At 40.0% G+C, this 14995-nt stretch overlaps 1 protein-coding gene across 3 annotated transcripts in view; it reads right to left on the bottom strand.

Moving 5' to 3' along the window:
• The window catches only part of SGMS2 (sphingomyelin synthase 2), a 63000-nt gene extending 52783 nt beyond the window's left edge, over positions 1-10217 (bottom strand). For 2 of the 3 annotated variants that reach the window (XM_075929704.1, XM_006119299.4), the window contains exon 1: positions 9647-10217. The gene's annotated coding sequence lies outside the window, so the exon portion shown is untranslated. The other variant, XM_006119300.4, reaches the window with a different exon arrangement.
• Between the last annotated feature and the right edge of the window lie 4778 nt (positions 10218-14995).

The raw sequence follows: 14995 nt of genomic DNA, 5'->3' as shown, positions 1-14995 counted from the left end.
ACAAGGTTTGGGTCACGGAGCCCAAGGCCAGTGGTACAAAAGACTGTCATCTACTGTCATCAAGCAGGTTAGCCAGTACCCCAACACCTATTGGGTCCAAAACCAAGACAACCGAAATCTAGTTTTAGTTCATCATAATTGGTTAAGTAAACGATCCTAACAGCAACCAAGTCGCATATGTGTTGTTTTTCAGGATAACTCATCAACCATTGAAGAATGAAGGCGTACACAGTCCAAGGAAACGTAACAGACTGTTTAGTTTGTTCCCTTCCAGTTCGCCATGCTGGTGAACCCCCACTTTTTGTTACACCCATTTATCTTAATTTTTTAAACTCCTATCCAAATTGGTATGCAAATATGACCCTATTTTCTTTCCCCACTCTAGCACCCACCCTAAGTTTCCTTTTGTTAACATTACCCTATACCGCTGATCTACACAAAATTGAGTAGGAGGTAGATTTGTCAGGGGTACCCCACGATGTGCAGCAAAATGCAAAGTTCCAAATCGGTCCACCCATCGATGTTGGTTTTCAGCACAATTGTACCTTTTAAATGAATATTTTGGGCATTTTTAACTCAATCAAAATGTTACTAAGGATTGGTACAATAGCACAAATAATGTTTTTGGCTGGAATCTAACTAGTGTTTTTTATTATGAGGAGGACTGGGAAGTTGATTTAGGTGTTACTCCTAACCCTGTCCCCTATCCTCTTTTGTTTATAAAATCGGAACTGTGCACGCCAGGTGGAAACCAATCGCCATAAAAATGGTAGCCTACTAATTCCCTTTTACTCGCTGCATGGAACTAACATAGCCCTCGTGGATGCCAACGAAGGATCTGATCCCTGGTCCAGCGACTATCCTCGCCTCCAATTGTTATATCCGGGACATTTTTGGCTTTGCGGGAGTCAAGCCCACTCAACTGCCCACCAACGCAAAAGGTCATTGCTGCGGGCTGCTGAGATAGTGCCTGCATCTTCCCTAGCAGAGTTGGCCTCTCCAATTCTGCTCAGCATCTGTCCTGCCTGAATGGGGAGAGGACAACTGGAGGACCTACGATTGAGCACAACTGCTGTAAATGGAGGATGTAATCCCAACAGAGGCTATCATCTGGAGAAAAAACTGCATAGTAAATTGTCAATGCGTCTTCACAGAAGGGTGTTGTGACATAATATCTCAGATTATCAGAGAATCTTGGGGAGGTGTGAAGAAATTCCTTGAAGCAATTTCAAATGTAAGGGACTTAGTTGGGGTGGCTTTGTGTGTTTTTAAAACGATAGTCTGATGTGAAAACTCAAAGTCCTTCTAAAATGACCAGGAAAATATATTTATTCTTCCAAGTAATCCTGCACTAAAAACAAACACCAAGATTCCAAAAACCACATCAGCCTTGGAAGCTTTTTCAGACTGTGAAAAAAGAAGAACGATTGATTATGTTCTGAGCTATGGACAAATTTCTAGTTTATTTTGAAGACATCTACCAACATGCTAGTTACAACTCATATTTCTAACTCACATAGAGGTTTCACTTTAGATAGTCTTTATTTGCACCATATTGCTAAATGGTGTCATTTTATTTTCTAACTCACATCTCAAAGCTCCATGAAAAGCATACATAAACACAGAAACAAAAGCACTCTGTGCAGACTGCAGATGTTCAGTAATTAACAGGCCAACAGCATCTTTATTTGGCCTTGTTGCCAATTAAACTTGTGAGAGCCAAATTCAGTCCTCCTGTATAAGCCTTGTTGCAGACATCAAGAGTTGCATGGGTACGCTGGAAGATAGGAATGGGCTCTAACTGATACATTATGAAGTTTCATTTGAATGCAAAACTTCCCATAAAATCAGCGGGAACCATGTCAATGCTTCCAAAAATGGAATTTAAACTAAAAGTATGTTTACTCATATATACTGTCATTTACACAGGGCTGGCCTTACCATGAGGCAAACTGAGGCAGCCGCCTCAGGTGCCAGACTATGGGGGCGGGGGGGGGGGGGGCGGGCGGAGAAGAGGGGAATGCCACTAGGATCCAGAGAAGTGGTCCTCAACGCCGTGCCAGCGGCATTTATGTGCACCCGCCTAGTGACCAGGAGCGTACCAAGCCATTCTTGTACCCCGGGCCCCCGGCGCATGTACGGCCCCCACCCCAGGCATGCAGCGCATGTGCGGTGCTGCCTCCGGGCACCCGGAAGACCCAAAAGGTTGGGGACCACTGACCCAGAGTGTAGAAAATTGTGTCTGCTGCTGATGCACATGTATTCTCTCTGCAGTACCTTGACAGTAGAACAGGAAGGAAGACAGAATTGAGACCTTTCAAAGTTTTGGCCCAACCCAGGGGGCATTGGGGCGTCATTGAGCTCCCTGTCTCAGGTGCCAAAATGTTGTGGGCCAGCCCAGCATTTACACAGCATTCTTAGGGCATGTCTACACAGCACCTGGACACCTGTGACTGGCCTAAGCCAGAATTGGTTGGCAGGGGTCAACTGTGGGTGCCCAATTGCTATGTAGAGCCTGATCCAATTCCCACTGAAGACAATGACAAGACTCCAGAGAGAATTGCATATAAATGGTATATTTTTTAAAACTGTAGTTGGTTAAAAGTAAAATCTAAATCCCCTAGAAGCAGACTTCAAAGCCAACAAATGATCAGCAAAACTGAACATGCAAGTATGAATTAAACCAATTAAAAACCTGTAGCACTTCATACGGCTACATGTTAAATTTAGAACTAGAAAATATTTTTAATTCTAGATGATTAAAAATTTGTATGGTATAGAAATTTAAATAGGAATAATGGGAAGGATCCGACTGCAAAATTGGACAGTATTACATTAAGCATGTTTTGTTAGCACTGCCAAAGCAAGAATGTGGCATTCCAATTTTTAACATGTCCTTTTGAGGCTGTGGTGATGGGAACACTGTGCTTCAATATAGTCTGTGTTCAGACTCAAACAGACACTAGCTGCAGAATTTGGCACCCTAACAAAGCATCTACGAACAGCAAGTGCTGTTTCCCCATTCATGAGGTTGATGTGGGGGGGAAGGGACAAAAGCATTAGAAGCTGTGACAGGAATTGCTGTGACAGGGAATATACAGAGCCACCTGTCAGGTGTTTGACTTTTATTGTGCCCTCCCTACGTAAAAGATTTTAATTACTAGGAGGCCCTGACCTTTATCACTCTTAACAGCTATTGTGTTCCTTGAGATAATATAGGAAGGCTGTACAATTGCTGCACTACACAGCACCATTGAACAATTTACTACGGGGTAAGGTGGATCTGGGGTGTGGATAAGAAAACAGTTTGTGATTGGTTTATGTAAATGACACGTAACCAACTGAGAGAAAAAAGTTTCAGAGGGGTAGCCAAGTTAGTCTGTAACAGGAAAAACTTAAACAATTAGTCTGGTAGCACTTCAAAGACTAACAAAACATGCAGATGGCATCATGAGGTGCCAACAGAGAAATAATTCAGTATTCCTTGCTTTGTTAATGAATTGGGTGTTAGTTCAAGATACTTCAAGTCTTCACAAAATAAATTTGTTATGCTTTTTAAAGCACTCAACACCTGAAAATCTGGGTAAGACTTCTTACTCCGAGTTCTGTAACCCTCTTTGTATGAGTACGGCAAGTTGGAGAAAGAGTGCTCTTCCTCAGACTTCCTGCTGCGTAGACAGTGCCAAAAGCTGAAAAAAAGCTAATTCGACTTACGCTACGCAACTGATGTAGCTCAAGTTGCTTAGCTTATTTTGGCTTTAGCCCTGCTGTGTAGACATGCCCTCAGAGAGCAATGGGAAAGTGCACAATTTGTGCATTCCTCCTCTGCTCCTCCCCCGAGCACCTGGGAGCGAGAGGAAGGCACACAAGCTGCATACTTTCCCCTTGCTCCTTAAAGTAGTGAAATTCTGGGCATGTGCAGCTGCAGCCCCACAGCCTCCTTAAAGGACATGTGAGGTCGGAGAGAGGAGGAAGGGCTGGGGCAGCCCCACATTGGGGAGGGTGGGGTGGGTACGTGCATACCCCCAGCCAGTCCCTTTGGCTGCCTGCATCTTAAGCAAGGCAACCTGCAGGAGAGCCCTAGAAGCCTGGCTGAGAGTAGCTGCAGTCAAGCGTCTCAGTTGGTCTGCTTCTTGTTGGAGCACCACATGAGGATGCACCAGCTTACTTTCACCTCTGTATAAGCCCAGGGTTAGTAGGACTTGAATCAGCTGACCCCATTAAGGAATCCAGGACTTGGAGTATACACATTGTATTTTAAACCTCATGTTAGCACTTTCCTAAACTGTGCTCAAATTTATGGCTCTGGTGTCCACTCTGCCGTACACAAAACTGAGTCAAGGTAACCATATCCTAGAGTCTGAGGTACCCTCTGCCCCTGAAACGTGGCTGCTCTAGTACTAGGACCATGGTGCATTCTGGGAAAACTTTACTGCTCAATTTGCACATTACTAGAAAGCAGCTCACTTTGCAAAATGCTTGATTGGTTCACTCTCCATTGCAAACCCAGGAGTCCTTCTAAAAGTATGCTTCCAGTTTGGTGATCAGAAGAAAATGCATTAATCCTGACCTGCTCACAGAAATACCCTCAATCAGAATAAACATGAACCTATAAGGATCTGATTAGGTGGAGACTAGAAGACTGACTGAAGTAGGTGGGTAGAACAATGTAGCAATACTTCGTTATTTGTATTTCAGTAGAATCCAGAGGCTTCATTCAGGGTTGACATTCCTTTAGGTGGGGCAATGTTCAAACAATAATAAAAAATAATTCTGACACAAAGATTACAGTCTTAATAGGTATAAAATGCAACAGGGAGGAAGTAGGAACAGTCCCAGGGTCACAGTCCTAGGAATGCAAAGCTGCACATATTAGTTAAGTGTACACTTCAGAAGTTTCATACTTCACCTGAGAGTGATTCATTAACTTCTCTTGGTCACCAATTTAAAGAAAATATCATAGTGGGAGCGTCCTTTATGTTCCAATGCCTCTTGTCAGTTACAATGGCTCAGCTGGCCGAACAAAGAGTAGGTGGACACCAGAACAATCTTTTTTTTTTTTTTTTAAATTGAGTGGGATGGGCCCTGAGAACGTATATCCCTCATTTTCATAGATACATGGATCACCATATCTGGTAAAGGCAGTTTCACTAAAACTGGACTGAAATAATTACTGTAATAGCAAGAAATCATAGCATTAGCTCTACCATGTCTTGCCTGATGACTAAATGTGTACATCCATTGATCATACCTACACTTTTGTAAGTGGAAAAATAAAATACAGAAATCCTCAAATCTCAAAATTATCATGGGTACTAAAATATCTGAGCGAAAAATCATCCCCTTTCAAACACAAAGTAGCATTTTTAGGATTTGTCCAAAAAAAATCCACACACTGGGGAAATTTTTAAAAACTTTATATTTTTGTCATTGATACTAGAGAACAGCACACACTAGAAAAACTTCTGAGAGGACCTATAGGAGACTTGATATCTATTGTGAGGGACCAAAGAGGGGTGGGAAATTGTAATGAATGACTAAGACCCCAGGCAGTTACAGGAGGAGAAACCATAATGAACAACTGCATGGTCCACCACCCCTAAAGGCCCAGAAATCTTTTGAACATCCTCCAACAAAATTAACACCGGATTTACTAACGAGTAAAGGAAATGTTATTTTACTATAATGAGTTTAAGTTCCACCGCACTTCATATTAGTAACCATAAGTATTTGTTAATATAGGATGCACCCCCAATAAGCTACACAGTGATAGCTACACCAATTTCTGTTATGTATATGTGTATCAGTCACACTAACAGTGATATTGAAAACAAAAACATACTGAGACAGTGGGACCCTGTTGTCATTAAAATATCGTCTCTCCTGGAACAGTAGTGTCCAGTATGGTCAAGCAGCTCTCTCAGTAGATACAGATCTGAGAAGACAGTAGTATCTGTGTTACATAAACTTTCCCATCAATGCTCATTTTAGCTCCTAAAGTCTCATCATCTTCTGGGACAGTAGTGTCCATGGTACAAGACTTCTCCCAGCAGACACAGATCTACGAAAACAGTAGTGTCTGTGTTATATTAATCTTTCCAGCATCTGCTAGAAGGACTGTAGTATTGAATACATACTAAATAAAGTGACATAGCATCTGCACTGCCTATCTTACATTAATATTGCGAAACTATCTTGTTAGCTGATAGCCTACAGAAGAACATCAAACAAAAACAACAACGATAACGATATTAGTTCTGGGAGAATTCTGCAATTGGAGCCATAGTAAAATTGCAGAATTCCCCCAGGACTGAAATATGTATGCGCTACTAATAATTTCATCTACACAGTAAAGTCTTCTGGAGACATTACTCTTCTAAATTTTCTTAGCTAATAGAAGAGACTGTTCCTGGAGGCTAAGGATCATGAATATACAGGGGGACTTTTAAGGAGATACTGCTCATCCACCCCCCCCCCCCCCCCGCATCATAATTATCAAATCTTGGCTTGTGTCAATAAATTGGAAGAACCTAAAAATACGATTGTTTCTCCTACTTTTTTTCCTGCTTGTATAATTTACTCGTGTTTCTCAGCACAGACAACGAAAACAGACTTATCACGTCCTTTGAACACAAATAATAAAGTTCTAGGAATAAAAAGTAGGGTTATATTTGTGGATCCAGCCCTACATTTCCTTCTCAGGTAACTTGACTTTTGTCCAAGTAATAATTTTATAATAGCCAAAAAGACAGGATCCTTAAAAAGTTTGACTATATAGTTTTAAACTCACAAGTGTCCGTTACCTCATGATAATCATAGCCTACTAATGTGTTTTCTCATTGTAAGAGAACTTTGACAAGGGAAATGAGTTTATGCTTACAGATACCAAAGTTGAAATTTTAGGTACTGTTGAACCTTTGCAATTTCAAGTGGCAAGCAGATGATGGAATGGTAGACTATTGTGTGTGATATATCAGTTTGTACATTGCCAAAGCAATAATTTGGGTCTCCAGAGAAATATTCTGTTTTGTGACTGCAAAGAGAACAGTTTCATGATTGTCTATGGTTAAATTTTACTTAATCCAGGCACTTCTAAAAATCTGAGGTATCTGTCAAAATTCAGAAGAGAAACACTTTTTAACCAGGAATTATATTGATATGTCGTTACTGTGCCCAATCAGCAATCATTATGCACACAGAGCTCCCCTGGAAGTCAATGGGCAATTTCAGTCAGTGAGGATTGATTACAGGGTGAGGCCTAAAATTGTGTGTAAGTGATTTTATATCACTTACACACAAACAAAACAGGAAACATTGATGGAGACAACATCTGTATAAATCCAAACTGGCAATTCAGATCATGTCATTTTAACATCTTGTCATGAGGTCCTGCAGCACTTTAGAGAAAATGTGCCCACGAAAATTCATGATACTATCAACATTTTTGGTTAGCCTCTAAGGTGCTGCAGGACCATTGCTGAAACTAACCACCTTGGTTGAAATTCCTCTGACTAGCACTGGTGGAAATGAGGAATAATCAGCATTTTGCCCTTCATTGTTAGAACTCATTTGCTTGTAAGGTTAAAAGTTAATCAGAAGACAGTTTTGTGGCCTGGAAAGGGACATTTGAGAGTCATCTTCTCAACCAAAGCTCAAAAAGAGTTAGAGAAAGCCTGAGAGAACTCAAGTTGCATACAGACTAATGGTAAACCTTCAAAGTAAAAATGTTAGAATATGTCATACTGCTGTTTTCCAGTCGTACTTGTCTCTCATTCTGTGCCCTGACTACAGTCCTCTTTACTCTAAGTTCATTTGAAAGATTGTTTTTTTCCCCCCCCGTCGGTTACCGCATAAAGAGGATAATGCTAAAGACCCATACTCATTAGATGCTCATCAGAGCATGAAAGTCTGGAAGATCTGGTGGATTTTTTCAGTCTGCAATTCTTGGACAGCCTAAAGTTTATTGAATACAGTGGGGAAAACCCATATCCATTAAAATTTTATTTTTCCCCCATTTACGTATCAACATATATGGAACTTACTATGTATGGAACATTTTTAAATGTCTTAAGGAAGGACACTGAAACACATCCCCATATATTTCTTAAGTATTATCCAACAGCCCTTAGGGCCCAATATCATCCCCACTGTAACCATGGAAAGGGAAGACTCCCATTGACTTGAACCGGCATCAAATCGAGCTCTAGAGCAGCTTTTATTGAACTTAAATATCTAAACTCTAATGGTAAAAAAATTAAAGGAAGTTACACATGTAATATAATTTATTCCTAAGAAAAATACAGTAAAATCATCTCTCAAACACCTAAATACCATAACTACACTATCATGCCTAATACTAACAACAATATCTAGTTCTTTTTCAGCATGACCACCTTCTGTAAATATAAGATCCAAAGATGGAAAATGAAAACCCATTATACTTTCTATCAAGACAATACATAATTCTTTAATTTAACCCAAATATGAAGACTATATTTTAATTTAAATAGTGACTGCTAATGCTGCTGTAAGGCCCCAAATCCTGCAAATTTTAAACACCTGGTTAACTTTGCAGCAGGAGTAGTCCTATTGAGTTATCATTGCAGTATTAACATTTTAGATGTATAAATATCTATTTATAGGATTATCAAAAATTTCACTCAAACAAAGCTTGACCTTTTAGAACATAAGTTTCTTTCCAATATAAAAAACTATTCACTGGTTCCTGAGTTCTGAATATAAAAAGTTGACTGGTTTGAGAAGTTTGGGTTATTTTGTTTGAGCTTTAAAAAGGACTGCTTGCAAAAGTAGTTGAAAAGCAACTAATCCATAGTATGATCTAATCATTTAGTTTTAAAAAAGTATCTGGTTTCCAAGATACTACATTTCAATCAGTTTCTCCTCTGCTGCAAACTACATTTCATAAAGGATTAAAGTTTTCTTTTATTCTGCAAAAGATGCACTTTAATTATGCATTGATCCAATGAACTTAGAAGGTAAGCAAGTTCACAAAGATTTATAGGGATCTAGACGCTGTTCCCACTAAAGCCAACGGCAAGACTCTCATGAGCATCAACAACAGCAAGGAGCTGACCTTTACAAAACCAGTCATCTATCTAGAATGTAAAACAAATATTTTTAATAGTTCAAACAACAAATTTTTAAAAGTTCTTACAAACCTTTGCTCAAGTATGTTCTTAGCACCACTCCAAAGTGTTTACTTATAACTCTTGGGTAACTAAGGAACATTTTAAAAAATTACATAATTATGTTTCCCAGATTAAATAGCTATTTACAAGCGAAACAAAGCAGCTCATGGTATCACTCATTTTTCCCGGATTTAAGAAACACGTTTTTAGTAAGTAAAAATTATTTGGCAGAGGCAGAAGGAAGGAAAAGAACAGTCAGTAAAAGAAATTAATAAATCATGGTAGAAATTGAAAAGACCTATTAGATTACCTTGCCAATGCAGGATTGTTCTCTACAGCTGCATTTTCTAGTACTCTGTCCAGTCTAGTTTTAGACATCTTATGTGAAATACTGAGGCTGCCTTGGTACAGGTCGGAAACAAGCCACCCCTTCCAGCCTTCCCATCTTTACTCTGCAGAATGCAAAGTTGTATTGATTTGTGTCATTTGCAACGTACCCACTTAGTTGTATATGGAAACACTGGAGCTGAAGGTAGTTCCTCTTCCAAAGGCAGCAGGGAACTGGGAAGTCTCCTTCGCAGCTTCAGAACTCTCTGACATTTGGGCTTTGGAGCTCTTTATAGCCAGGACACAGACACTCCCACTTCTGGGGTGGTAGCCGAAGCAAGAAGCGGCTAGAAAGTTTGTCCGCACCTTTCTCTTCCTCTGCAATTCTCTGTCTCTTACTCTTCTCCCCTCTTTCCTGGCAAACAGACCGACCTCACGGGCGATAGGGAGGACGCCGCTTCTTAGGAAGCCTTCCTTGAATTGATTGCCGGATCCTGCTGCACTGTTACCTCAGCAGTGCTACAGCTGGAGCAGCTCTCCTGATTGAGGGCGGCTGCAGGCAGAAGGGGGGAGGAGGGGAGAGAGGATTGGAGGCAGCTTTCTCTGCGTGCTGCTGCTGCGCTGCTATGTTTACAGTCAGTTTCATGCTCTTCGGTCCCCCTCCTCTCGGGAGCCTGCATCTTGCCTGACATCATTCATTCTCTTACACACTCACACACGCCCGCCCCCTCCATTTCCAAACAGTGACTCACCCCAGTGCTGCTGCTATTCAAAGCCAGGCTAGAAAAACCGGTAAGACCTGTAAAGAGCACCCCTCCCTCCCCCCCGGCTACTAAAGGTGGAGAGAGAGCTTAATGCAGAGATAAAGAAGGAGTTGATTCAGTGCCTGCCAGCTCACTTGCTACAAGCACTAGAAGTACCGAGCTGTCAGGCAGGGACAGTGCGAATGTGCGAGATTGCATTGGTCTGGCAGGCACGTCCAAAGTCCGGCCCGCGGGCCAATTGCGGCCCGTGTTCCGGTTTAATACGGCCCCACAGGTAATTTGGCAATATCTATCTTTTATGGCCCCCAACGAATCCATATGTATTGAGATGAATACATTGTAAAATCTCAGTTAATGTCAGTTGGTCTAAATCAGTTATAAATATATTTGGGCACAACATGTATACTTGGTGTTATGTTCCTGTTCATATTTTTTGAACTTAAAAGTTGACGGACAACCTTTATTACCAATAATATGTAATGTACTTTACAATGTTCCTGACATATATTTCAGCTTCCTGGATTTTTTTTTTCATCTGGCCTTCAGATATGAAAGGCAGAGTGATTTAACACCTGTTTAGATTTGTCATCCATGTGACGAAATGAAAAGTATGCCGTTTGCAATAAACTTTGCATAAAATAGTTAATTTGCATTTAATTTTAATGGTTCAAAGAATGTCAGGCAAAATGGTCGGCCCTCACGCTTGTTCACTTCATCAAATCTGGCCCTCTTTGAAAAAAGTTTGGACACCCCTGCGCCCGCTAAACACACAGAGCAAAGCCCTTCCGAACTGGTGTAAGCTGCCTTTAAATGAATACCCAAACAAGGCTGCCAAGCCTCTTTGTGAGCTGTTTGGCAGACTTAAAGGTTTTTAGTGCTCTTTTCCAGCTATCTTACTAACCTCCTTGCTTTCAGACCACTTCCTGTCCCATTGCTTCATGTCCATCACTTTTCCTGGTTAAAACACATTTCTTCCAGGAGACATCTAAGCCCCTCCCTCCATCAAAGTCAGAGTGAACTGGCTGACAAAATACATCTCTCTCTAAAGACTACAAAATCACAAGATGTGTTAAACTACAGTGTTCAGTTACATTGGCCCTGATCCTACAGCCTACAGAGGTGCTAAAATGGTATGCATAAGAACAGTTCCACAGACGTCCAAGAGAGTGCTCATGTGCAGAGTTAAGCTAGTATCTGTTTGCAAAATTGAAGCCACAGATCACACACTCTGGAGCAGGGACCAGTGTAAAACTTGAAAAGTGCCAAAGTAACTAGGGAATCTTAATCCCATTTTCAAGAGGAAGTCTGGGACACACTTAAAAGCAGTGTCTTAAAATTAGGCGCTTTTAAAAGTTTGGCTGGGGGCAGCTTTAGCTTGGGTTCATGGATGGAAATGCACCTATAGAAATCAGATCTGGATTAACAATGTAAACTTGCTCAGGACCATAATTTCAGGTTTGGCCCATGTGTTCTGACTGTTGGTGGTAGCTTTTTAAAAAAAAAAATTTAATGTCCTGTAATTGCACTAGCAATGGTGACAACAGAGTTTGGGTGCTGGTAGCTGTCAAAGTTTAAGTATTGCAGCTTCTAGAGTCAGAGCTAGAATGAGCAGCACCAGATGCCGCAATGCTTATACAATGGCAATTGTCTTGGTGCTATCATTGATAGATATGCACAAGTATTCGTGCAATAGTGGAAACTGCAAACTTGTTTTTTGTGCTGTATAAATTATTATTATTTTTACAACATCCAAGAGTTTGTTAGTTGCTTTAGAGGAGTGTTTCTCAACCCTTTTTAATAAAGTACCATTTAAAAAATTTATAAGTACCCCCTGTATCTACAGTTTTCAGATACACAATTTTTTTTTCTACCATTGCAACACATGTGTTTAAACAACTTAATTGTAGCCAAGCAGGTGATGTAATTTTGGGTGTAAAAAGTACAAAAAATAATAAAGTGCTGTAAAACTTAAAACAAAAAATCAGTTTTCTCCAAATTTCAGATGTGTTGACGTACCCTCCAGACTTCTCTTAAGTACACCTAAGGGTATTCATACCACTGGTTGAGAAACACTGCTTTAGAGCAACGATAAAAACAGAGGAGATTCCTGCCCTAAAGGCCTTAAAGCCTAACACCCTGATCCTACTAATGCACAAATGCAAAGGACTATATCTTAGCTAAAGAGGCAATATAATGAGAAGATAACAAACAATGGGTGGAGGAATGTGCGAGGAAAACAAGGGTTAAAATAGTAAGAGTTTCTTACTGCAGTGATGCGGGCATAGAAGTCCATTTAGCTGAACATAACTGTCATATTTTTCCCTTTAAAACTCAATGATTGCTGATTCATTTTATTACTTAAAGGAAGCAAGGTAAACAGTTTCAGAGGGGTATCCATGTTAGTCTGTAACTGAAAAAACTTTAAAAATAATGAATCTGTGGCTTCAATTTTTCAGCACCTTAGAGACTAACGAAAATGTAGATGGTATCATGAGCTTTTGTGGGCACAACCCACTTCTTCAGATGAATGGAGTTAAGGGGTCCAGTTTCCAAATAATTAGCAGACAAAGGGGGGGGGGGGAGAAAGAGAAGGAAAAAAAAGTGAAAGTGGGGGGAAACATTGTCAATTAGAGTGGCCATACTAAATGAAGCTAATGGAGTGAATAATAGCCATTCCTCCAGAATATTTATTTTCAACAAAAAGATTAAAAATCTTGCACTTATTTTGGTTACATGACTCAGACTAGTATAGCTGAAAGAGATCTGAGAAAAAAAATGTGTGTCTACTGTTTTTATTTATTTGCTTTGTCCATGATGGCACTTCGTCTGTACCAAATTATTGTTGAGCCATGTGGGTGTGCCTCTGTGTCAGTGTGGAACCCCTAAAATCACTGAGGTTCCAGGTGAACACAAATATCCATCTGTGCATATCAGCTGGTTTTATTAATTTTTTTCATGAGTCTTTCACAAAACAAGAAAGGAGAGCAACACATTTTAAAGATAAGTACATAACTGTGAAGTCACAAACATTGGCAGAGGAACTCAGGGACAGTATAGTACTGAAACTAGTGTAAATTTGTTATTTGAAACAAACTAAATTTTAAGCTGAGACTGCCACTTTAAAATAACTGTAGGCAAATACAGTATAGCCCTTTAAGTCTTAAAGTCTTCAAAGGAGTTTTATGATTTTAAGAAAGAAATCTGTTCTCCAAAATGTTGCTCTCTTCAACATATGCAGACTGCCATGGGCAGATCGGAGTATATAATTTTTCCCTAACTATTTTTGGGGATAGGGAAGAGAGAAAAAGAAAGATCAGAGAGACCTCTCTGTTCATGTCAGCTGAAGCAAACCCAAGTATCTTTTTCATTACTGTTTTTTCTTCCATGAGATCAGCAGGGATATTATTGGAAACAGTAATACTATTAATGGACAAAGCCAGCTTGTGCATTAAAATTGTTTTTATTTCCAAAAAGATGCCAGGCAATTTTCAAAAGAAACACTGCAGCTAGATTGCTGCACGGGTCCCATGGGGCAGAACGAAAGCTGTATCTGGTGTGGGTGGAAAAAAAGGATCAGCATACTGAATAAGTTTATAGGAATTTCTCATTCAAACTGATCTTACAGTTTATAGTCAAAATAAACAGTGGTACAAACTATGGCCTCATCCTGCAATAAGCTACAGGCAAGCAGACTTTGCCAGATATGTGGAAATGAATGGGGCTCTACATTAGCACAAGGGTCACTTTTTCAGAGAATATTTCAGGATATAGACCTAATGGGTAGATCCTGCATATGTGCATGAACATGCTTAAGTTCATCTATTTGTGGGATCCCATTTAAGTTTTACAATCACAAGCAGCTTCCCAAGCTCCACAAATGCTACACTAGACAGCGAGAGATTTAAAAACAAAGGGTTTTTGTAGCATAAACCCACCATTAGAGCTGAGTGCCTCTTTCATCTATTTAAAACCAAGCCCTTGTTCCCATAGATCCAGTTGCAGATATGGAGCCTACTTCTCATAACAGCCCTATTATGTACAGTTGGCACACATTGTTTGTTATTCCCAACTAAAAGATGGGTAAACTGAGTCAAGGAGAAGTTAATTTTCTCTGGTCTTGAAACAAAGCGTTAAGAATGGAACTGAGGTGTGTTAGACCATATTTATATAGAAAACCAGCATAATAATAGATTCCAGCTCAAGTTGGTATGTGTGAAGTGCCCATTTTCTACAAACCTAAGTTAATGGTGCCATTAGAATCAGATACGTAACGAAGAAGAATGCCATTTGTTCAATACAATTTGCGCTCCATCTTCCCAACTGCTATACCTTCCATAGAAGTAGTCTTTAGAGTTCTAGGTCTTCACAACTCTAGATACCTCAAAACATTTTACAAAAAAGCCAGCCTAATTGATTCCCTAGTAAATGAAATCTCATCCTCAAAAAAGGGCTAGCTTATTCTAATGAACACAACATTTTTAAAAAGGCACTCAGAACAAACATTCTTGTTCAATCAAATGTTCCCCATCAGTCTCTAAAATATAATATTTTGCAATGGACAAACTGTTACACCGATTGGAAAAACTGTAAGAAACACAGATGCTTATCTGCTATCCTAATCAGTCAAGTTCCTGGCTTGTCTAAATTGTTTTGATGGCAAACTTGACTTTGCATCTCCAGAAGGCTGAGTCCCAAACAACCAGTCAGTAAATCATTGTTACTGAAAGCTAACATATTAAGAAAAGGGCTAGGCTG

The sequence above is a fragment of the Pelodiscus sinensis genome, chromosome 5 (genome assembly GCF_049634645.1).
Source record: "Pelodiscus sinensis isolate JC-2024 chromosome 5, ASM4963464v1, whole genome shotgun sequence".
NCBI lineage: Eukaryota > Metazoa > Chordata > Testudines > Trionychidae > Pelodiscus > Pelodiscus sinensis.
The sequence above is the reverse complement of the archived record's forward strand: the minus strand, read 5'-3'. Positions and strand labels throughout refer to the sequence as shown.